The 24,132-nt window shown below is 40.7% G+C and overlaps 1 long non-coding RNA gene and 1 pseudogene across 3 annotated transcripts; both read left to right on the forward strand.

Moving 5' to 3' along the window:
* The first annotated feature begins 16,354 nt into the window (after positions 1-16,354).
* LOC147336258 (uncharacterized) lies at positions 16,355-18,439 on the forward strand (annotated as a pseudogene).
* A 1,135-nt stretch (positions 18,440-19,574) lies between these two features.
* LOC147336259 (uncharacterized) lies at positions 19,575-23,409 on the forward strand. 3 transcript variants are annotated; one of them, XR_015128255.1, is made up of 5 exons: positions 19,575-19,989; positions 20,532-20,597; positions 20,948-21,103; positions 21,556-21,648; positions 21,946-23,409. It is a non-coding gene; the product is annotated as an uncharacterized LOC147336259 (long non-coding RNA). The 3 variants fall into 3 exon arrangements; XR_015128254.1 differs by having other exon boundaries at positions 19,576-19,833; positions 21,946-23,408; XR_015128253.1 differs by having other exon boundaries at positions 19,580-20,597; positions 21,946-23,408.
* The last annotated feature ends 723 nt before the right edge of the window (positions 23,410-24,132 follow it).

Below are 24,132 nucleotides of genomic sequence, written 5' to 3' on the forward strand. Positions count from 1 at the left end.
AGTTTTAGATAAACTAAGCTGAAACCATTAAATAACTAACCAGCCTGTACCAGCGATCTGTTTCAGCTGATCCCTGCAACCGTGCACTGAAGTTTTAGATAAACTAAGCTGAAACCATTAAATAACTAACCAGCCTGTGCCAGCGATCTGTGTCAGCTGATCCCTGCAACCGTGCACTGAAGTTTTAGATAAACTAAGCTGAAACCATTAAATAACTAACCAGCCTGTGCCAGCGATCTGTGTCAGCTGATTCCTGCAACCGTGCACTGAAGTTTTAGATAAACTAAGTTGAAACCATTAAATAACTAACCAGCCTGTGCCAACGATCTGTGTCAGCTGATCCCTACAACCGTGCACTGAAGTTTTAGATAAACTAAGCTGAAACAATTAAATAACTAACCAGCCTGTGCCAGCGATCTGTTTCAGCTGATCTTTGCGAATGTGCACTGAAGTCTTAGATCAAAATAAACTAAGCTGAAACCATTAAATAACCAACCAGCCTGTGCCAGCGATCTGTGTCAGCTGATCCCTGCGAACGTGGACTGAAGTTTTAGATCAAATAAACAAAGCTGAAACCATTAAATAACTAACCAGCGATCTGTGTCAGCTGATCCCTGCGACCGTGCACTGAAGTTTAAGATAAAATAAACTAAGCTGAAACCATTAAATAACCAACCAGCCTGTGCCAGCGGTCTGTGTCAGCTGATCCCTGCAACCGTGCACTGAAGTTTTAGAGAAAATAAACTAAGTTGAAACCATTAAATAACTAACCAGCCTGTGCCAGGAATCTTTGTCAACTGATCCCTGCAACTGTGCACTGAAGTTTTACAGAAAATAAAGTAAGCTGAAACCATTAAATAACTAACCAGCCTGTGCCAGCGATCTGTGCCAGCTGATCCCTGCAACCGTGCACTGAAGTTTTAGATAAACTTGGCTGAAACGATTAAATAACTAACCAGCCTGTGCCAGCGATCTGTGTCAGCTGATCCCTGCAACCGTGCACTGAAGTTTTAGATAAACTAAGCTGAAACCATTAAATAACTAACCAGCCTGTGCGAGCGATCTGTGTCAGCTGATCCCTGCAACCGTGCACTGAAGTTTTAGAGAAAATAAACTAAGCTGAAACCATTAAATAACTAACCAGCCTGTGCCAGGGATCTGTGTCAGCTGATCCCTGCAACTGTGCACTGAAGTTTTAGATAAACTAAGCTGAAACCATTAAATAACTAACCAGCCTGTGCCAGCAATCTGTTTCAGCTGATCTTTGCGAACGTGCACTGAAGTCTTAGATCAAAATAAACTAAGCTGAAACCACGAAATAACTAACCAGCCTGTGCCAGCGATCTGTGTCAGCTGATCCCTGCAACCGTGCACTGAAGTCTTAGATCAAATAAACTAAGCTGAAACCATTAAATAACTAACCAGCCTGTGCCAGCGATCTGTGTCAGCTGATCCCTGCAACCGTGCACTGAAGTCTTAGATCAAAATAAACTAAGCTGAAACCACGAAATAACTAACCAGCCTGTGCCAGCGATCTATGTCAGCTGATCCCTGCAACCGTGCACTGAAGTTTTAGATCAAATAAACTAAGCTGAAACCATTAAATAACTAACCAGCGATCTATGTCAGCTGATCCCTGCGACCGTGCACTGAAGTTTTAGATAAAATAAACAAAGCTGAAACCATTAAATAACTAACCAGCCTGTGCAAGGGATCTGTGCCAGCGATCTGTTTCAGCTGATCCCTGCAACCGTGCACTGAAGTTTTAGATAAAATAAACTAAGTTGAAACCATTAAATAACTAACCAGCCTGTGCCAGCGATCTGTGTCAGCTGATCCCTGCAACCGTGCACTGAAGTCTTAGATCAAATAAACTAAGCTGAAACCATTAAATAACTAACCAGCCTGTGCCAGCGATCTGTGTCAGCTGATCCCTGCGAACGTGGACTGAAGTTTTAGATCAAATAAACAAAGCTGAAACCATTAAATAACTAACCAGCCTGTGCCAGCGATCTGTGTCAGCTGATCCCTGCGAACGTGGACTGAAGTTTTAGATCAAATAAACTAAGCTGAAACCATTAAATAACTAACCAGCCTGTGCCAGCGATCTGTGTCAGCTGATCCCTGCGAACGTGGACTGAAGTTTTAGATCAAATAAACTAAGCTGAAACCATTAAATAACTAACCAGCCTGTGCCAGCGATCTGTGTCAGCTGATCCCTGCAATCGTGCACTGAAGTTTTAGATAAACTAAGCTGAAACCATTAAATAACTAACCAGCCAGTGCCAGCGATCTGTGTCAGCTGATCTTTGCGATCATGCCCTGAAGTCTTAGATCAAATAAACTAACCTGAAACCATTAAATAACTAACCAGCCTGTGCCAGCGATATGTGTCAGCTGATCTTTGCGATCATGCCCTGAAGTCTTAGATCAAATAAACTAACCTGAAACCATTAAATAACTAACCAGCCTGTGCCAGCGATCTGTGTCAGCTGATCACTGCGACCGTGCACTGAAGTTTTAGATAAAATAAACTAAGTTGAAACCATTAAATAACTAACCAGCCTGTGCCAGCGATCTGTGTCAGCTGATCCCTGCAACCGTGCACTGAAGTCTTAGATCAAATAAACTAAGCTGAAACCATTAAATAACTAACCAGCCTGTGCCAGAGATCTGTGTCAGCTGATCCCTGCGAACGTGGACTGAAGTTTTAGATCAAATAAACAAAGCTGAAACCATTAAATAACTAACCAGCGATCTGTGTCAGCTGATCCCTGCGACCGTGCACTGAAGTTTTAGATAAAATAAACTAAGCTGAAACCATTAAATAACTAACCAGCGATCTGTGTCAGCTGATCCCTGCGACCGTGCACTGAAGTTTTAGATAAAATAAACTAAGTTGAAACCATTAAATAACTAACCAGCCTGTGCAAGGGATCTGTGCCAGCGATCTGTTTCAGCTGATCCCTGCAATCGTGCACTGAAGTTTTAGATAAAATAAACTAACCTGAAACCATTAAATAACTAACCAGCCTGTACCAGCGATCTGTTTCAGCTGATCCCTGCAACCGTGCACTGAAGTTTTAGATAAACTAAGCTGAAACCATTAAATAACTAACCAGCCTGTACTAGCGATCTGTTTCAGCTGATCCCTGCAATCGTGCACTGAAGTTTTAGATCAAATAAACTAAGCTGAAACCATTAAATAACTAACCAGCCTGTGCCAGGGATCTGTGTCAGCTGATCCCTGCAACCGTGCACTGAAGTTTTAGATCAAATAAACTAAGCTGAAACCATTAAATAACTAACCAGCCTGTGCCAGCGATCTGTGTCAGCTGATCCCTGCAATCGTGCACTGAAGTTTTAGATAAACTAAGCTGAAACCATTAAATAACTAACCAGCCTGTCCCAGCGATCTGTGTCAGCTGATCTTTGCGACCATGCCCTAAAGTATTAGATCAAATAAACTAACCTGAAACCATTAAATAACTAACCAGCCTGTGCGAGCGATCTGTGTCAGCTGATCCCTGCAACCGTGCACTGAAGTTTTAGATCAAATAAACTAAGCTGAAACCATTAAATAACTAACCAGGCTGTGCCAGAGATCTGTGTCAGCTGATCCCTGCGAACGTGGACTGAAGTTTTAGATCAAATAAACTAAGCTGAAACCATTAAATAACTAACCAGCGATCTGTGTCAGCTGATCCCTGCGACCGTGCACTGAAGTTTTACAGAAAATAAAGTAAGCTGAAACCATTAAATAACTAACCAGCCTGTGCCAGGGATCTGTGTCAGCTGATCTTTGCGACCATGCACTGAAGTCTTAGATCAAATAAACTAACCTGAAACCATTTAAATAACTAACCAGCCTGTGACAGCGATCTGTGTCAGCTGATCCCTGCAACCGTGCACTGAAGTTTTAGATCAAATAAACTAAGCTGAAACCATTAAATAACTAACCAGCCTGTGCCAGCGATCTGTGTCAGCGGATCCCTGCGAACGTGGACTGAAGTTTTAGATCAAATAAACTAAGCTGAAACCATTAAATAACTAACCAGCCTGTGCCAGCGATCTGTGTCAGCTGATCCCTGCAACCGTGCACTGAAGTTTTAGATAAAATAAACTAAGCTGAAACCATTAAATAACTAACCAGCGATCTGTGTCAGCGGATCCATGCGACCGTGCACTGAAGTTTTAGATAAAATAAACTAAGCTGAAACCATTAAATAACTAACCAGCGATCTGTGTCAGCGGATCCATGCGACCGTGCACTGAAGTTTTAGATAAAATAAACTAAGCTGAAACCATTAAATAACTAACCAGCCTGTGCAAGGTATCTGTGCCAGCGATCTGTTTCAGCCGATCTTTGCGAACGTGCACTGAAGTCTTAGATCAAATAAACTAACCTGAAACCATTAAATAACCAACCAGCCTGTGCGAGCGATCTGTGTCAGCTGATCCCTGCAACCGTGCACTGAAGTCTTAGATCAAATAAACTAACCTGAAACCATTAAATAACCAACCAGCCTGTGCGAGCGATCTGTGTCAGCTGATCCCTGCAACTGTGCACTGAAGTTTTACAGAAAATAAAGTAAGCTGAAACAATTGAATAACTAACCAGCGTGTGCCAGGGATCTGTGTCAGCTGATCTTTGCGACCATGCACTGAAGTCTTAGATCAAATAAACTAACCTGAAACCATTAAATAACTGACCAGCCTGTGCGAGCGATCTGTGTCAGCTGATCCCTGCAACCGTGCACTGAAGTTTTAGATCAAATAAACTAAGCTGAAACCATTAAATAACTAACCAGCCTGTGCCAGGGATCTGTGTCAGCTGATCTTTGCGACCATGCACTGAAGTCTTAGATCAAATAAACTAACCTGAAACCATTTAAATAACTAACCAGCCTGTGACAGCGATCTGTGTCAGCTGATCCCTGCAACCGTGCACTGAAGTTTTAGATCAAATAAACTAAGCTGAAACCATTAAATAACTAACCAGCCTGTGCCAGCGATCTGTGTCAGCGGATCCCTGCGACCGTGCACTGAAGTTTTAGATAAAATAAACTAAGCTGAAACCATTAAATAACTAACCAGCGATCTGTGTCAGCTGATCCCTGCGACCGTGCACTGAAGTTTTAGATAAAATAAACTAAGTTGAAACCATTAAATAACTAACCAGCCTGTGCAAGGGATCTGTGCCAGCGATCTGTTTCAGCTGATCCCTGCAATCGTGCACTGAAGTTTTAGATAAACTAAGCTGAAACCATTAAATAACTAACCAGCCTGTACTAGCGATCTGTTTCAGCTGATCCCTGCAATCGTGCACTGAAGTTTTAGATCAAATAAACTAAGCTGAAACCATTAAATAACTAACCAGCCTGTGCCAGGGATCTGTGTCAGCTGATCCCTGCAACCGTGCACTGAAGTTTTAGATCAAATAAACTAAGCTGAAACCATTAAATAACTAACCAGCCTGTCCCAGCGATCTGTGTCAGCTGATCTTTGCGACCATGCCCTAAAGTATTAGATCAAATAAACTAACCTGAAACCATTAAATAACTAACCAGCCTGTGCGAGCGATCTGCGTCAGCTGATCCCTGCAACCGTGCACTGAAGTTTTAGATCAAATAAACTAAGCTGAAACCATTAAATAACCAACCAGGCTGTGCCAGAAATCTGTGTCAGCTGATCCCTGCGAACGTGGACTGAAGTTTTAGATCAAATAAACTAAGCTGAAACCATTAAATAACTAACCAGCGATCTGTGTCAGCTGATCCCTGCGACCGTGCACTGAAGTTTTACAGAAAATAAAGTAAGCTGAAACCATTAAATAACTAACCAGCCTGTGCCAGGGATCTGTGTCAGCTGATCTTTGCGACCATGCAATGAAGTCTTAGATCAAATAAACTAACCTGAAACCATTTAAATAACTAACCAGCCTGTGACAGCGATCTGTGTCAGCTGATCCCTGCAACCGTGCACTGAAGTTTTAGATCAAATAAACTAAGTTGAAACCATTAAATAACTAACCAGCCTGTGCAAGGGATCTGTGTCAGCTGATCCCTGCAACCGCGCACTGAAGTTTTAGATAAACTTGGCTGAAACCATTAAATAACTAACCAGCCTGTACCAGCGATCTGTTTCAGCTGATCCCTTCAATCGTGCACTGAAGTTTTAGATCAAATAAACTAAGTTAAAACCATTAAATAACTAACCAGCCTGTGCCAGGGATCTGTGTCAGCTGATCCCTGCAACCGTGCACTGAAGTTTTAGATAAACTAAGCTGAAACCATTAAATAACTAGCCAGCCTGTGCCAGCGATCTGTTTCATCTGATCCCTGCAACCGTGCACTGAAGTTTTAGATAAACTAAGCTGAAACCATTAAATAACTAACCAGCCTGTGCCAGCGATCTGTGTCAGCTGATCCCTGCAATCGTGCACTGAAGTTTTAGATAAACTAAGCTGAAACCATTAAATAACTAACCAGCCTGTCCCAGCGATCTGTGTCAGCTGATCTTTGCGACCATGCCCTAAAGTATTAGATCAAATAAACTAACCTGAAACCATTAAATAACTAACCAGCCTGTGCCAGGGATCTGTGTCAGCTGATCTTTGCGACCATGCAATGAAGTCTTAGATCAAATAAACTAACCTGAAACCATTAAATAACTAACCAGGCTGTGCCAGAAATCTGTGTCAGCTGATCCCTGCGAACGTGGACTGAAGTTTTAGATCAAATAAACTAAGCTGAAACCATTAAATAACTAACCAGCGATCTGTGTCAGCTGATCCCTGCGACCGTGCACTGAAGTTTTACAGAAAATAAAGTAAGCTGAAACCATTAAATAACTAACCAGCCTGTGCCAGGGATCTGTGTCAGCTGATCTTTGCGACCATGCAATGAAGTCTTAGATCAAATAAACTAACCTGAAACCATTTAAATAACTAACCAGCCTGTGACAGCGATCTGTGTCAGCTGATCCCTGCAACCGTGCACTGAAGTTTTAGATCAAATAAACTAAGTTGAAACCATTAAATAACTAACCAGCCTGTGCAAGGGATCTGTGTCAGCTGATCCCTGCAACCGCGCACTGAAGTTTTAGATAAACTTGGCTGAAACCATTAAATAACTAACCAGCCTGTACCAGCGATCTGTTTCAGCTGATCCCTTCAATCGTGCACTGAAGTTTTAGATCAAATAAACTAAGTTAAAACCATTAAATAACTAACCAGCCTGTGCCAGGGATCTGTGTCAGCTGATCCCTGCAACCGTGCACTGAAGTTTTAGATAAACTAAGCTGAAACCATTAAATAACTAGCCAGCCTGTGCCAGCGATCTGTTTCATCTGATCCCTGCAACCGTGCACTGAAGTTTTAGATAAACTAAGCTGAAACCATTAAATAACCAACCAGCCTGTGCCAGCGATCTGTGTCAGCTGATCCCTGCAACCGTGCACTGAAGTTTTAGATAAAATAAACCAAACCGAAACCATTAAATAACTAACCAGCCTGTGCCAGCGATCTGTGTCAGCTGATCCCTGCAACCGTGCACTGAAGTTTTAGATCAAATAAACTAAGCTGAAACCATTAAATAACCAACCAGCCTGTGCCAGGGATCTGTGTCAGCTGATCCCTGCGAACGTGGACTGAAGTTTTAGATCAAATAAACTAAGTTGAAACCATTAAATAACTAACCAGCGATCTGTGTCAGCTGATCACTGCGACCGTGCACTGAAGTTTTAGATAAAATAAACTAAGTTGAAACCATTAAATAACTAACCAGCCTGTGCCAGCGATCTGTGTCAGCTGATCCTTGCAACCGTGCACTGAAGTTTTAGATCAAATAAACTAAGTTGAAACCATTAAATAACTAACCAGCGATCTGTGTCAGCTGATCCCTGCGACCGTGCACTGAAGTTTTAGATAAAATAAACTAAGCTGAAACCATTAAATAACTAACCAGCGATCTGTGTCAGCTGATCCCTGCGAACGTGGACTGAAGTTTTAGATCAAATAAACTAAGCTGAAACCACTAAACAACTAACCAGCCTGTGCCAGCGATCTGTGTCAGCTGATCCCTGCAACCGTGCACTGAAGTTTTAGATCAAATAAACTAAGTTGAAACCATTAAATAACTAACCAGCGTGTTAGGGATCTGTGTTAGCTGATCCCTGCAACTGTGCACTGAAGTTTTACAGAAAATAAAGTAAGCTGAAACAATTAAATAACTAACCAGCCTGTGCCAGGGATCTGTGTCAGCTGATCTTTGCGACCATGCACTGAAGTCTTAGATCAAATAAACTAACCTGAAACCATTAAATAACTAACCAGCCTGTGCGAGCGATCTGTGTCAGCTGATCCCTGCAACCGTGCACTGAAGCTTTAGATCAAATAAACTAAGCTGAAACCACTAAATAACTAACCAGCCTGTGCCAGCGATCTGTGTCAGCTGATCCCTGCAACCGTGCACTGAAGTTTTAGAGAAAATAAACTAAGTTGAAACCATTAAATAACTAACCAGCCTGTGCCAGAGATCTTTGTCAGCTGATCCCTGCGAACGTGGACTGAAGTTGTAGATCAAATAAACAAAGCTGAAACCATTAAATAACTAACCAGCGATCTGTGTCAGCTGATCACTGCAACCGTGCACTGAAGTTTTAGATAAAATAAACTAAGTTGAAACCATTAAATAACTAACCAGCCTGTGCCAGGGATCTGTGTCAGCTGATCTTTGCGACCATGCACTGAAGTCTTAGATCAAATAAACTAACCTGAAACCATTAAATAACTAACCAGCCTGTGCCAGCGATCTGTGTCAGCGGATCCCTGCGACCGTGCACTGAAGTTTTAGATAAAATAAACTAAGTTGAAACCATTAAATAACTAACCAGCCTGTGCAAGGGATCTGTGTCAGCTGATCCCTGCAACCGCGCACTGAAGTTTTAGATCAAATAAACTAAGTTAAAACCATTAAATAACTAACCAGCCTGTGCCAGGGATCTGTGTCAGCTGATCCCTGCAACCGTGCACTGAAGTTTTAGATAAACTAAGCTGAAACCATTAAATAACTAGCCAGCCTGTGCCAGCGATCTGTTTCATCTGATCCCTGCAACCGTGCACTGAAGTTTTAGATAAACTAAGCTGAAACCATTAAATAACCAACCAGCCTGTGCCAGCGATCTGTGTCAGCTGATCCCTGCAACCGTGCACTGAAGTTTTAGATAAAATATACCAAACCGAAACCATTAAATAACTAACCAGCCTGTGCCAGCGATCTGTGTCAGCTGATTCCTGCAACCGTGCACTGAAGTTTTAGATAAACTAAGTTGAAACCATTAAATAACTAACCAGCCTGTGCCAACGATCTGTGTCAGCTGATCCCTGCAACCGTGCACTGAAGTTTTAGATAAACTAAGCTGAAACAATTAAATAACTAACCAGCCTGTGCCAGCGATCTGTTTCAGCTGATCTTTGCGAATGTGCACTGAAGTCTTAGATCAAAATAAACTAAGCTGAAACCATTAAATAACCAACCAGCCTGTGCCAGCGATCTGTGTCAGCTGATCCCTGCGAACGTGGACTGAAGTTTTAGATCAAATAAACAAAGCTGAAACCATTAAATAACTAACCAGCGATCTGTGTCAGCTGATCCCTGCGACCGTGCACTGAAGTTTAAGATAAAATAAACTAAGCTGAAACCATTAAATAACCAACCAGCCTGTGCCAGCGGTCTGTGTCAGCTGATCCCTGCAACCGTGCACTGAAGTTTTAGAGAAAATAAACTAAGTTGAAACCATTAAATAACTAACCAGCCTGTGCCAGGAATCTTTGTCAACTGATCCCTGCAACCGTGCACTGAATTTTTAGAGAAAATAAACTAAGTTGAAACCATTAAATAACTAACCAGCGTGTGTCAGGGATCTGTATTAGCTGATCCCTGCAACTGTGCACTGAAGTTTTACAGAAAATAAAGTAAGCTGAAACCATTAAATAACTAACCAGCCTGTGCCAGCGATCTGTGCCAGCTGATCCCTGCAACCGTGCACTGAAGTTTTAGATAAACTTGGCTGAAACGATTAAATAACTAACCAGCCTGTGCCAGCGATCTGTGTCAGCTGATCCCTGCAACCGTGCACTGAAGTTTTAGATAAACTAAGCTGAAACCATTAAATAACTAACCAGCCTGTGCGAGCGATCTGTGTCAGCTGATCCCTGCAACCGTGCACTGAAGTCTTAGATCAAATAAACTAAGCTGAAACCATTAAATAACTAACCAGCCTGTGCCAGCGATCTGTGTCAGCTGATCCCTGCGAACGTGGACTGAAGTTTCAGATCAAATAAACTAAGCTGAAACCATTAAATAACTAACCAGCCTGTGCCAGCGATCTGTGTCAGCTGATCCCTGCGAACGTGGACTGAAGTTTTAGATCAAATAAACTAAGCTGAAACCATTAAATAACTAACCAGCCTGTGCCAGCGATCTGTGTCAGCTGATCCCTGCAATCGTGCACTGAAGTTTTAGATAAACTAAGCTGAAACCATTAAATAACTAACCAGCCAGTGCCAGCGATCTGTGTCAGCTGATCTTTGCGATCATGCCCTGAAGTCTTAGATCAAATAAACTAACCTGAAACCATTAAATAACTAACCAGCCTGTGCCAGCGATATGTGTCAGCTGATCTTTGCGATCATGCCCTGAAGTCTTAGATCAAATAAACTAACCTGAAACCATTAAATAACTAACCAGCCTGTGCCAGCGATCTGTGTCAGCTGATCACTGCGACCGTGCACTGAAGTTTTAGATAAAATAAACTAAGTTGAAACCATTAAATAACTAACCAGCCTGTGCCAGCGATCTGTGTCAGCTGATCCCTGCAACCGTGCACTGAAGTCTTAGATCAAATAAACTAAGCTGAAACCATTAAATAACTAACCAGCCTGTGCCAGAGATCTGTGTCAGCTGATCCCTGCGAACGTGGACTGAAGTTTTAGATCAAATAAACAAAGCTGAAACCATTAAATAACTAACCAGCGATCTGTGTCAGCTGATCCCTGCGACCGTGCACTGAAATTTTAGATAAAATAAACTAAGCTGAAACCATTAAATAACTAACCAGCGATCTGTGTCAGCTGATCCCTGCGACCGTGCACTGAAGTTTTAGATAAAATAAACTAAGTTGAAACCATTAAATAACTAACCAGCCTGTGCAAGGGATCTGTGCCAGCGATCTGTTTCAGCTGATCCCTGCAATCGTGCACTGAAGTTTTAGATAAAATAAACTAACCTGAAACCATTAAATAACTAACCAGCCTGTACCAGCGATCTGTTTCAGCTGATCCCTGCAACCGTGCACTGAAGTTTTAGATAAACTAAGCTGAAACCATTAAATAACTAACCAGCCTGTACTAGCGATCTGTTTCAGCTGATCCCTGCAATCGTGCACTGAAGTTTTAGATCAAATAAACTAAGCTGAAACCATTAAATAACTAACCAGCCTGTGCCAGGGATCTGTGTCAGCTGATCCCTGCAACCGTGCACTGAAGTTTTAGATCAAATAAACTAAGCTGAAACCATTAAATAACTAACCAGCCTGTGCCAGCGATCTGTGTCAGCTGATCCCTGCAATCGTGCACTGAAGTTTTAGATAAACTAAGCTGAAACCATTAAATAACTAACCAGCCTGTCCCAGCGATCTGTGTCAGCTGATCTTTGCGACCATGCCCTAAAGTATTAGATCAAATAAACTAACCTGAAACCATTAAATAACTAACCAGCCTGTGCGAGCGATCTGTGTCAGCTGATCCCTGCAACCGTGCACTGAAGTTTTAGATCAAATAAACTAAGCTGAAACCATTAAATAACCAACCAGGCTGTGCCAGAGATCTGTGTCAGCTGATCCCTGCGAACGTGGACTGAAGTTTTAGATCAAATAAACAAAGCTGAAACCATTAAATAACTAACCAGCCTGTGCCAGGGATCTGTGTCAGCTGATCTTTGCGACCATGCACTGAAGTCTTAGATCAAATAAACTAACCTGAAACCATTTAAATAACTAACCAGCCTGTGACAGCGATCTGTGTCAGCTGATCCCTGCAACCGTGCACTGAAGTTTTAGATCAAATAAACTAAGCTGAAACCATTAAATAACTAACCAGCCTGTGCCAGCGATCTGTGTCAGCGGATCCCTGCGAACGTGGACTGAAGTTTTAGATCAAATAAACTAAGCTGAAACCATTAAATAACTAACCAGCCTGTGCCAGCGATCTGTGTCAGCTGATCCCTGCAACCGTGCACTGAAGTTTTAGATAAAATAAACTAAGCTGAAACCATTAAATAACTAACCAGCGATCTGTGTCAGCGGATCCATGCGACCGTGCACTGAAGTTTTAGATAAAATAAACTAAGCTGAAACCATTAAATAACTAACCAGCCTGTGCAAGGTATCTGTGCCAGCGATCTGTTTCAGCCGATCTTTGCGAACGTGCACTGAAGTCTTAGATCAAATAAACTAACCTGAAACCATTAAATAACCAACCAGCCTGTGCGAGCGATCTGTGTCAGCTGATCCCTGCAACCGTGCACTGAAGTCTTAGATCAAATAAACTAACCTGAAACCATTAAATAACCAACCAGCCTGTGCGAGCGATCTGTGTCAGCTGATCCCTGCAACTGTGCACTGAAGTTTTACAGAAAATAAAGTAAGCTGAAACAATTGAATAACTAACCAGCGTGTGCCAGGGATCTGTGTCAGCTGATCTTTGCGACCATGCACTGAAGTCTTAGATCAAATAAACTAACCTGAAACCATTAAATAACTGACCAGCCTGTGCGAGCGATCTGTGTCAGCTGATCCCTGCAACCGTGCACTGAAGTTTTAGATCAAATAAACTAAGCTGAAACCATTAAATAACTAACCAGCCTGTGCCAGGGATCTGTGTCAGCTGATCTTTGCGACCATGCACTGAAGTCTTAGATCAAATAAACTAACCTGAAACCATTTAAATAACTAACCAGCCTGTGACAGCGATCTGTGTCAGCTGATCCCTGCAACCGTGCACTGAAGTTTTAGATCAAATAAACTAAGCTGAAACCATTAAATAACTAACCAGCCTGTGCCAGCGATCTGTGTCAGCGGATCCCTGCGACCGTGCACTGAAGTTTTAGATAAAATAAACTAAGCTGAAACCATTAAATAACTAACCAGCGATCTGTGTCAGCTGATCCCTGCGACCGTGCACTGAAGTTTTAGATAAAATAAACTAAGTTGAAACCATTAAATAACTAACCAGCCTGTGCAAGGGATCTGTGCCAGCGATCTGTTTCAGCTGATCCCTGCAATCGTGCACTGAAGTTTTAGATAAACTAAGCTGAAACCATTAAATAACTAACCAGCCTGTACTAGCGATCTGTTTCAGCTGATCCCTGCAATCGTGCACTGAAGTTTTAGATCAAATAAACTAAGCTGAAACCATTAAATAACTAACCAGCCTGTGCCAGGGATCTGTGTCAGCTGATCCCTGCAACCGTGCACTGAAGTTTTAGATCAAATAAACTAAGCTGAAACCATTAAATAACTAACCAGCCTGTGCCAGCGATCTGTGTCAGCTGATCCCTGCAATCGTGCACTGAAGTTTTAGATAAACTAAGCTGAAACCATTAAATAACTAACCAGCCTGTCCCAGCGATCTGTGTCAGCTGATCTTTGCGACCATGCCCTAAAGTATTAGATCAAATAAACTAACCTGAAACCATTAAATAACTAACCAGCCTGTGCGAGCGATCTGTGTCAGCTGATCCCTGCAACCGTGCACTGAAGTTTTAGATCAAATAAACTAAGCTGAAACCATTAAATAACCAACCAGGCTGTGCCAGAAATCTGTGTCAGCTGATCCCTGCGAACGTGGACTGAAGTTTTAGATCAAATAAACTAAGCTGAAACCATTAAATAACTAACCAGCGATCTGTGTCAGCTGATCCCTGCGACCGTGCACTGAAGTTTTACAGAAAATAAAGTAAGCTGAAACCATTAAATAACTAACCAGCCTGTGCCAGGGATCTGTGTCAGCTGATCTTTGCGACCATGCACTGAAGTCTTAGATCAAATAAACTAACCTGAAACCATTTAAATAACTAACCAGCCTGTGACAGCGATCTGTGTCAGCTGATCCCTGCAACCGTGCACTGAAGTTTTAGATCAAATAAACTAAGCTGAAACCATTAAATAACTAACCAGCCTGTGCCAGCGATCTGTGTCAGCGGATCCCTGCGAACGTGGACTGAAGTTTTAGATCAAATAAACTAAGCTGAAACCATTAAATAACTAACCAGCCTGTGCCAGCGATCTGTGTCAGCTGATCCCTGCAACCGTGCACTGAAGTTTTAGATAAAATAAACTAAGCTGAAACCATTAAATAACTAACCAGCGATCTGTGTCAGCGGATCCATGCGACCGTGCACTGAAGTTTTAGATAAAATAAACTAAGCTGAAACCATTAAATAACTAACCAGCGATCTGTGTCAGCGGATCCATGCGACCGTGCACTGAAGTTTTAGATAAAATAAACTAAGCTGAAACCATTAAATAACTAACCAGCCTGTGCAAGGTATCTGTGCCAGCGATCTGTTTCAGCCGATCTTTGCGAACGTGCACTGAAGTCTTAGATCAAATAAACTAACCTGAAACCATTAAATAACCAACCAGCCTGTGCGAGCGATCTGTGTCAGCTGATCCCTGCAACTGTGCACTGAAGTTTTACAGAAAATAAAGTAACCTGAAACAATTGAATAACTAACCAGCGTGTGCCAGGGATCTGTGTCAGCTGATCTTTGCGACCATGCACTGAAGTCTTAGATCAAATAAACTAACCTGAAACCATTAAATAACTGACCAGCCTGTGCGAGCGATCTGTGTCAGCTGATCCCTGCAACCGTGCACTGAAGTTTTAGATCAAATAAACTAAGCTGAAACCATTAAATAACTAACCAGCCTGTGCCAGGGATCTGTGTCAGCTGATCTTTGCGACCATGCACTGAAGTCTTAGATCAAATAAACTAACCTGAAACCATTTAAATAACTAACCAGCCTGTGACAGCGATCTGTGTCAGCTGATCCCTGCAACCGTGCACTGAAGTTTTAGATCAAATAAACTAAGCTGAAACCATTAAATAACTAACCAGCCTGTGCCAGCGATCTGTGTCAGCGGATCCCTGCGACCGTGCACTGAAGTTTTAGATAAAATAAACTAAGTTGAAACCATTAAATAATTAACCAGCCTGTGCAAGGGATCTGTGTCAGCTGATCCCTGCAACCGTGCACTGAAGTTTTAGATAAACTTGGCTGAAACCATTAAATAACTAACCAGCCTGTACCAGCGATCTGTTTCAGCTGATCCCTGCAACCGTGCACTGAAGTTTTAGATAAACTTGGCTGAAACCATTAAATAACTAACCAGCCTGTACCAGCGATCTGTTTCAGCTGATCCTTGCAATCGTGCACTGAAGTTTTAGATCAAATAAACTAAGCTGAAACCATTAAATAACTAACCAGCCTGTGCCAGGGATCTGTGTCAGCTGATCCCTGCAACCGTGCACTGAAGTTTTAGATCAAATAAACTAAGCTGAAACCATTAAATAACTAACCAGCCTGTGCCAGGGATCTGTGTCAGCTGATCCCTGCAACCGTGCACTGAAGTTTTAGATAAACTAAGCTGAAACCATTAAATAACCAACCAGGCTGTGCCAGCGATTCTGTGTCAGCTGATGCCTGCAACCGTGCACTGAAGTCACTATTAGTCACTATGAACTCACTATTTCTTACATTATGCAGAGCTTATCCTTCACTTTGGACCACACATTCGTTTGTGGACCCTTAGGTTTGAGAGCAAGCACTCGTATTTCAAAGCATGTACAAGAACAGTGCACAACTTCGTCAACTTATGCAAGACTCTGACAGAACGGCATCAGTTACTGCAGTCCTACCTCTCAGTGGGCCAATTGTTTCCACCTACAGTTCAAATCATTGGAGAAGCAAGTGATTACAATCATCATCTTTACAACGCTGTCATTCAAGAAGCTGTGGCAAAAGCCGGCTGCACTAATCAGACCACTTTGGATGTGTCAGCAGTTGTCCACAAAGGTACCAAGTATGTGAAAGGCTATGTTTCCATTGTAGATGACAGTGATGATGGCTTGGTTTTTGGGAAGATAGCTGTTATACTTGTTAATGATTCTGGATTGTACTTTGTGCTCGAGTTGCATCAATCCGTACTTCTCATTGACCTTGGACTTCACTGCTTGCGTTGCCCTCCAGAAAGAAGTGTGTGTGTAAATGCTGACAGTCTGATGGATTATTACCCACTACCACTTTATAACATGGCAGGTCTTTTTGTTGTCTCCCTACACCATTCAGTTTCCTCTTAATTCTTTTTCAGGGATGGAAATTGAAGAGGAACTCACAAGGCTCCTGCCGGCACTAGACAGAGAGAAAATAATCTGCATTGTAGAACATCTGACGGACGTTATTGGTGTACAACAAAAAAGTGATCTTTTGTTTGTGGAGGCAGAAGATCTCAAACCCTTTCTCACACCAATTCAAATACGTAAACTACTTCTTGCATTTAAAGGAGGTTTGTGTAGGTTCTGTATAAATCATAGACTTGAGTCTATGATTTGAAGGTCACTCATAGACTCATATGTCACTGATTAGCTTGATTAGCTTTTTTGTTCTCTTCACCATACTACACATGTACTTTGACGGTATAATATTGAACAGCGTTTTGGGGCTCACATTGTCCGGTAGATAATTAACACGGAAAACATAAACAAAAGTAGACACTAAATCTAACACCATTAACCTTTCATTGGTAGTGGTACAACTAAGGGTTTGAAATTGTGACATGCTGTAAAACATATTGACTCAAGGTCTTTTCAATGCAAGACCTTGAGTTTGTAGTTCTTTTGCAGTCCTGGGATTGCTTCTTTTCATCTTCAGACAAGGTCCCCAAAACTGCCTTGCCGTTACTACTCAATCCTAATTGAAGGGTTCATCTTTTAGTGAGGACATATTTGTTGACATAGTAGCTTTTTAAGGTAGCTTTTCCAATGATCTTTATTTATTTATTTATTTTTAGATGGCAACAGACCAGAGAACCTGAATGACACCATTACTCTGGAGCCTTGCCCTGCTGCATCAGCTGAAACATCAAGCCATCCACCTCACCCCTCCTCCTCCACGTCCACCACTATGTACAACCATTACTCCAGCTCTTGGGTCTCACACTTCCAGATTCCTTGGGAAAGATTTCCACTCCGACTGTCGCATGCAATCACAAGAGGAGACAGAGCTCATCCAGAGGACAGGAGAAGTATGGTCAGAAAGACTGGGTTGTGGACATTATTCACTACTAAGAAGCATCAAATCGTCTTCGTCAAACAAAGAGAACCAGGAATGAGGAAGACTGCAGTCCCAACAGTAGTGCAACCCCACCTAAAAAAGTTAGATGCCTTGTTGATAGCTATGGTTGTATAAATTGGCAGCCAGTTGAACTTCCTGAGGGGGAAACGCCAACTTCTTTAGAGGAAAAGAAACACATCTTGTTAACAATTTTCAATTCACAAGGACCTGGAGCTGTGGAGAGACCTGATGTGGATGACTTCATGTGCCTCACATATATTTCTCAGCGGCAGCTTATCAACAGTTGTCCCTCACCTTCAGTAGCTGAAATTCAGGAGCAGTGGCCATTCTTGTTTACTCGGAAAGGTCTTTCGAACCACTTTTACAAACTCACAGGCATCGATATCAGTGAGCGCTTAGGTCAGGCCCTCATAACCAAAGGCAGAAGGATTATTAACTATTTCTCCAGCCAGAAGCTCAAATGGAACCTTGGTATAAGGACACTCATCCAGCAGATAGAAAGTGAGGGAGTTTTGACCAACAACAAGGTTGGCACAGCAGCCATACTTCTCATGATGAAGTATGTCAATGGAAAATTTTACTTAGTAGTCAGTATAGTCTTTTAATGATATAAGTTTGCATATGGTAGAATACTGCATGTAATCATTTGTGTGTAGAAGTATATAGTTGGTGGCATATTGAAAGAATGTCTCATCCTAGGAGGTCTGTAACATTCCAGGGTGTTCTGGCGTTCACCCCCACATCCTAGGAGCATGAGAGAGGTCGTACCTCGTCTTATTGTTTTACGGTAGGATTAACGTAGCTATGTCAGTTTTAGTTTAAGTGCTTCTTTATATATAGATGAACTGTTGGATTTTTCCTTCACCATTTATGAGGTTTCAAGAAGAAGATAAACGACAGATATGAATGTTTGAAAAAGGTATAGATGAAAAATACTCAAAGGATAAATTCAATTGTTTATTGTTTTATAAATAAGTTGAAAAAGAAAGAGTTAACAAGTAAATAATGAAACAAGGTAAAATGAAGTAAGAACAAAAAGTTAAGTAAATAATGAAACAAGGTAGAGGAGAGAAATCCCCAACAATCCCCTCTGAGCACGCACTAGGCGACAGTTGGGAGGAAAAACTGCCTTTAAACGGGCAGAAACCTCCGGCAGAACCAGGCTCAGGAGGGGACAGTCAACTGCCGGGACTGGTTGGGGAGGTGAACAGAGGTGGAGCAAGACGAGGCTACACCAGGTGAGGAAGCAGTAGAGTTCCTCCTCCAGGGCCAGCGGAAGCGTTTGTTCTTCTTTTTCATGCAGTTTTCTACAAGAGCTTTTTTTTCCAGGATGAGGGTTCTCAACTCATCGATGGTTTCTACGTTTTGTTTCTCAAGCTTCTTGCATGTTTTCTCCACCTCTTCCAATGTTGCTTGTTTTTCTTCAAGCTTTTCCTTGAGCTCTTTGGATGTTTCCTCCTGCATTATCTTGTCCTTGTGCATGTCTGTGTTTCTCTGTTGTACTTCTTTGTACATGTCTTGTAGCTCCTCATTTCTTCTGTGGATATCTTGGAGCGTACGCTGCAGGTCGCCATGTATGTTGTCTTGTTCTTGCTTTTGCGCCTGCATTTCAGTGTGTTTGCGCTTCAAGTTGTTGTATCCCAACAATATCCCCTTAGTGAGCTCGGAGTTGTTTCTCGCCATTTGATCCATCCTTTTCTGCATGTGTGAGCATTGTTTGTCCAGTTTTTCTTTTTCCCCTTCTAGTTGCTTTTTCTCTTGAAGAAGGTCTTTATTTTGGCGCAGAGTATCATCCACCTTTTCTTTCAGCATTGTGTATTTTTCCTCCGTGACTTTGAGTTTGTGCTCCATGTCTCTTTGCTTTTTCTCCTGTTCTTCCTTCTGTTGGAGGATTTCTTTATTTTTTTTCACAGCTTCATCGAAGTTTGTTTGGAGCAGCCGATTCTTTTGGTCCATATATTGGAGATCCCATTCTGTCTTCTCAACCGTAGCTTTGCTGTCTTTAAGCTGGTTGGACATCTCCTTTAGTTCCGTGCTCTTTTGCTTGTCTTCCTTAATTACACTCAAAAAAATGAATGAGGTGGATTGTTCAGTGTATATTAATTATTTATTTTCATTTGACTTAAAATATATGTTTTTGTTAAGTTAACATATGTTTTTCTAATCAAGTCTACGTAATTGTGTCTATTATTCAACGTACATAATACTAATGTGTTACTTGATCGCATAACATTTAAGTTAAGTCAATTAGGATCGATATACCTTGTATATCCACAAGGTGGCAGTAATGCAAAAACAGTTGTAATGAAACCGCGCAGAACAAGAAGGTTTCACGGCTTGTGCCTGCTCATGCGCAAGACTTCAAATTTAACTGAAAAAGGCTGTTTTGGCGCCAAGCTGCTGTTTCTTTGAGAGGTAAGACCACTTTTTTCTTTGACTATGTTGTGTAGTATCTATATGTCCAGCATGGTTATATTTTGCGTTTGTCTTACAAGACATGTTATATCGTTTGCGTGTGCTTGTTTTACATTAGTTTTACTGGGTCCTGGACATGCTTATTTTGTGGACTGTGTAAGAAACATTTTTATTGTTTTTTGTTTTATTAAGGGATTAGCTACAGGGGTTCATGGGGTTATTCTTTCAAGGGGTTATTTTTCCATTTGCTTTCTTGGGATTCCTTTTCTGTAATCCGAGAGTCGGAAATATCGAATAGGATAGCAAGGATAGCATAAAGTGACATTTAAAATCCAAAAAGTCAAGGGCGAAAGCCACTGTGACACCATTGTTCTGCTCTATCAGTAATCTGTATTATGTAAAAATGGTCTGTAAATACAGCATGTTTCCTAGCGGAGTTATACATATCAATGTAGTTATAAATTACAGTTTGTGAAAGTACACACTTAATTTTTTTAATAAAATTATTCAAGACATATGAGTGGACAGACAATGGAGGTCGACAGACCTGGTGATAATTGCTTCTATAGAAAGTTAGCACATGGCAGTGTCAATCTCTTGCTTTTCTTCTGAGTAGTATTTTATTTAGTTGTAATTCAAACAATAATTTGCTTCTTGAAATTAAGGAATTAATTATTTTTTTTCTTTATAAATCTCAGATCCTGCCTTTACCTGCTCCCTCCTATACTGATGTGGTGTATGTGGTATTGCTGAGCTTGTATGTGGTATGTGAACTGTTATACTTTTAAAAACAAAACTGTTTTATAAGTTAAGTTTTCTTTTGTGACCCATCCCATGCCCCTGTTATTTCTTCTCCACATCTGAACCATGGTAAAGGTTGCAGTTCAAGGGCCTGAGGCATGAAATTCTTTTCAGATCAGCTGTGATCAATATTTTTTGGAACTTGATAAATAACAATAAAAGCTGTAATGGCTCCATTAGCATTTTGTGTAAATGTTTGTGTTAAAATTATAGCTTTAATGAGGTCTTACTACATTAGTTTTAGTTTGTATATGTGTACATATAGTATGTATATTTACAGTACAGTATGTTGTGTTTGTTGACATATTTTCAGGTGGAAGCAGAATATGTGAGGATTACTACTGCTGCACATGTTCCAAGGCTTTTTACACAACTTGACCAATACACTGACCAGCTCATAAAAGTCTTCAAGAAAAAAGGAGGCGTTGCAGGGAAGAAAATTAGACAAACTTTGGCCCCAGCCACACAGGTGCGTTATTCTGTTGGTAGCAAAATATTATGGCTAATAAGATCATTTTCAAATTTAAACAGCTAGTGTATGGTAGCTGCACAGTGCACTTACATTTATATTAAGCAAGACAAAGTTTGGTACTCAAAACGTTGGAAAATTTAAATTACCTAAACATATGTAAAATCTGATCCCTTGATTTAGGTTAAACCAGAAGTGAATGTTTTTATGTTATGTTTTGAATGCAAAAAAGATGATGTATTAGTTTGTCTTTACCTCCATTATGGACATATATAATGTGGTGGAAACCCTGCCCAACAGGTTAACTATTCATGTCCATGTGATGATTAGTTGGTCTTGTGTACATGTCTATCTGTGCAGTGGATATGTCATTCATTTTGCGTATAACGTGAGTTTCTGTCATCCTAAAGTATATCTGTTTTCTCTTCCTGTATCTCTGCCACTCTCTACAGAAGGAAACCATTGAAAAGGGGAGGGAGTGTGTCCTCAGGGCACTACCTTTTTACCTGAATGAAGACCCAAGCATCCTCTTCAAAGAATAATTGGTTGGTAATTTTAGTTTAGTTTTTTATCTGTATTAAACCAAATTTTGAATAACTAATGTTGTTGCATGTTGTAATGTTGTTGTTGTTGTAATTTGCATGGAACCTGTTTAAATGTTTTGGGAAATCTTCTTGTATACCCAAACTATTTATATTTATCGTTGAATCTGTAGTCTAAAATAGTGGCGCACTGGGGTGCATGTTCCTAATATTGTGTTTACGTCATTAAAGGGTAGCTTTGGCCCTTTTTCTTTCTTTTTTTAAAACTGGATACCATTTTTCTATGTTTTTGTGTCTAAGCTACAGCTGTTCAGAGGGAGCTGGAACAAATTACCCTTGCTATCTTTACCATCGAAAGAGCTGATGCCAGCACTCCTCCAGCCGATGTGGGTGTAAGCGCCAGACGTCTGCTTTATATTTTTATTTACGATTGAGTTCATGTTTGTTTTATAATTCATAGATTCATTACATAAGTCATCTTTTCAGGATTAATAAATGTGAAAATATATGTGTTTACATAAAGTAATTTTAAGTCACTGTTTTGGGATTGGAACCTAAAAGGGGGTACCTCTCACTTTAATTATGTAAGTGCAATAGTAGCATGAAACCCTGTGTGAGAGGGAAGGGGAGGAGCATGGACAGAGAGGTTAGGAGTCTCACAGTTTTCTGACCGTGTGCACAGCTAGTTCTGGATAACTGCTATTTTTTGGAACTTTCATGCTTTTTAGGAAGGAGTTCATTGTTACATCTTCCGTTTGTAATAAATAAACAGTCTTCAAATCATAATGCAACTGGAAGCATTTCTTTTGGAAACCAGGAACACGCGTCAGCCATAGACTCTTCTTTTTTGAACTTGGTTTATTGGAAATTACCCTACAGTGGGTATAACCAATCTAGTGTGTCCTGCATGACCTGGAAGACCTGGCCTCTGCATGTGCACTCTTAATGGGTGGGATATATGCACTGAATCTCAGTTAACCTCAAGACTGAAAGCTAAGAGACAATCAAAAGTATTGAGATTTAAAGGATTTAATTGAGAGATGATACTGCACCAGAAATGTTGAAGGGTGGTGTGTATATTAGCGTTCAAGGCATATTGTTATGAGGTGGAAATATGTTCATATTCAGTTTGTGTTACATTGTGTGCATTGTAAAGGTAATTGCAATACATACTAAAATTAAGGGTAAGTTAGGAGGTTGATCTGATATCCTCGTGTTGGTGTTGTTCCCAGATCATCATACTAAATGTTGTTCCAGGATCAACATTGCAAGTGACCAATCAGAATGTTGTGACGTCATACTTTTGCGACTTCGGGAAAAACCGGCGTAAAACAAAAAACTGTACTTAAGCTGCGTGAAACCGCCTCTGTCCGCCGATCAACTGACCCTAACCCTAACCGTAACCCTTTAATAAACAGTAAGCAGAATTGATATTGTCCTTGCAACATTGGAATTTCATAAATGCACGAATGGCTTGGAATAGAATAACGTCACAACAATGTGATTGGTCACTTGCAATGTTGAACCTGGAACAACATTTTCATGATGGTCTGGGAACAACACCAACACGAGGATATCAGATCATCCAAGTTGGGAATGCAGGATGAATGTATATTTTGTGGACTTTTAAAGACGAACAATTGTTTCCATGTTAAAATGTTTCCATCTGAAGTTTTTTGCCCAAACACTGGTAAAATAAATGTTGACAGTGGCGAGTGTTAAATGGTTACTGCTGTGCTGTTGCAAAAAAGCTGAACGCTGACAAGCTGTTTTATTGTTAGACCATAATGTTGGCATGTTTTGTTAAAGTTTTATTTGGGATGGTGACGTAATTTTCTTTGATTGCTAATATCAGTGGACTATTTATTATTATTATTATTATTATTATTATTATTGTTGTTGTTGTTGTTGTTACATTTTTTTTTTTAAATTGTGGCTGTTGAGGTGGACACTTCACTTTGCATTGTTAAAGGAAAGCACTTCATTGGCATTGTGTTACTGGACTGACCCTAAGCAATCATTGCAAATAGCAACTTTGCTATCCATTTTAGACACTAAAAGAAAAAAACACTCACAGACCTTACTAGCATCACATGTGCATAACTCAAGTGTCATCTTATCAATGTGTTATGTGATCTTCAATGCATTTTTTTTTCTTCTATTTCTGGTAGATACAGACATTTAATTTAAAGTCTTGATGTTGCATCTGTCTACATACTGTTAATTACTAACCCTAATGAGCTGTTGTGTTTTATTTTGGACTGGGTTTACTCAAATGCTCACTGAATGTGTTGGCAATAAAATAAATTTAAAAAAATAAGTTGGATGTACTTAATTCATTTGTGTGGAACCTGTTGACAAAATAGATTTATGTAAAACTAATTAATAAAGCACAAGGTGGCTGAAAATATAATATTTGAATTAATCTAACTTAAATTTAACATTTTACTGCCACAAATAAGAAATGTGTTGAAGTAACTAATCTAA

This window comes from Aulonocara sp. 'chitande type north' Nkhata Bay, linkage group LG3 (assembly GCF_057382095.1).
Source record: "Aulonocara sp. 'chitande type north' Nkhata Bay isolate Kocher_YH1m ecotype deep benthic linkage group LG3, A_spYH_male_GT1.1, whole genome shotgun sequence".
NCBI lineage: Eukaryota > Metazoa > Chordata > Actinopteri > Cichliformes > Cichlidae > Aulonocara > Aulonocara sp. 'chitande type north' Nkhata Bay.